Source organism: Giraffa tippelskirchi, chromosome 9 (genome assembly GCF_054371585.1).
Source record: "Giraffa tippelskirchi isolate mGirTip1 chromosome 9, T2T-mGirTip1v1.2.pri, whole genome shotgun sequence".
Classification (NCBI taxonomy): Eukaryota; Metazoa; Chordata; class Mammalia; order Artiodactyla; family Giraffidae; genus Giraffa; species Giraffa tippelskirchi.
Genome location: NC_137283.1, coordinates 132709265 through 132710395, shown reverse-complemented (window position 1 = coordinate 132710395; position 1131 = coordinate 132709265). Strand labels below are relative to the sequence as shown.

The 1131-nt window shown below is 43.1% G+C and overlaps 1 non-coding gene across 1 annotated transcript; it reads left to right on the top strand.

Annotated features, from left to right (window-relative positions):
- Positions 1 to 698: 698 nt before the first annotated feature.
- On the top strand, positions 699 to 770 carry TRNAC-GCA (transfer RNA cysteine (anticodon GCA)). The gene has a single exon. It is a non-coding gene; the product is annotated as a tRNA-Cys (tRNA).
- Positions 771 to 1131: the final 361 nt, after the last annotated feature.

Genomic DNA, 1131 nt, shown 5'->3' with positions numbered 1-1131 from the left:
AATAAATATGAGTCTGAGGGATATATTGTTAACAAAGCTGACATATCTACATCTCTAGTGATTAAAATCTACTACTTAACAGAATAAATGCACCAACTAATGTCAGTTATAGCACAGTGCTAAGTATAGACATAGTCAATAAAGCAGAAATAGATGTTTTTCTGGAACTCTTTTGCTTTTTCGATGATCCAGCAGATATTGGCAATTTGATCTCTGGTTCCTCTGCATTTTCTAAAAGCAGCTTGAACATCTGGAAGTTCACGGTTCACGTATTGCTGAAGCCTGGCTTAGAGAATTTTGAGCATTACTTTAGTAGCATGTGAGATGAGTGCAATTGTGCGGTAGTTTGAGCATTCTTTGGCATTGCCTTTCTTAGGGATTGTAATGAAAACTGACCTTTTCCAGTCCTGTGGCCACTGCTGAGTTTTCCAAATTTGCTGGCATATCGAGTGCAGCACTTTCACAGCATCACCTTTGAGGATTTGAAATAGCTCAGCTGGAATTCCATCACCTCCACTAGCTTTGTTCATAGTGGTGCTTTCTAAGGCCCACTTGACTTCACATTCCAGGATGTCTGGCTCTAGGTGAGTGATCACACCATTGTGATTATCTGGGTCGTGAAGATCCTTTTTGTACAGTTCTTCTGTGTATTCTTGCCACCTCTTCTTGATATCTTCTGCTTCTGTTAAGTCCGACCTTCCCTGGTGGCTCAGACGGTAAAGCGTCTGTCTGCAATGCAGGAGACCCAGGTTCGATCCCTGGGTTGGGAAGATCCCCTGGAGAAGGAAATGGCAGCCCACTCCAGCATTCTTGCCTGGAAAATCCCATGGACAGCAGAGCCTGGTAGGCTACCGTCCATGGGGTCGCAAAGAGTCGGACACGACTGAGCGACTTCACTTTCACTTTCTGTTAAGTCCATACCATTTCTGTCCTTTATCGAGCCTACCTTTGCATGAAATGTTCCTTTGGTATCTCTAATTTTCTTGAAGAGATCTCTAGTCTTTCCCAATGTGCTGTTTGCCTCTATTTCTTCGCACTGATCACTGAGGAAGGCTTTCTTATCACTCCTTGCTATTTGGAACTCTGCATTCAGATGGGAATATCTTTCCTTTTCTCCTTTGCTTTTCGCTT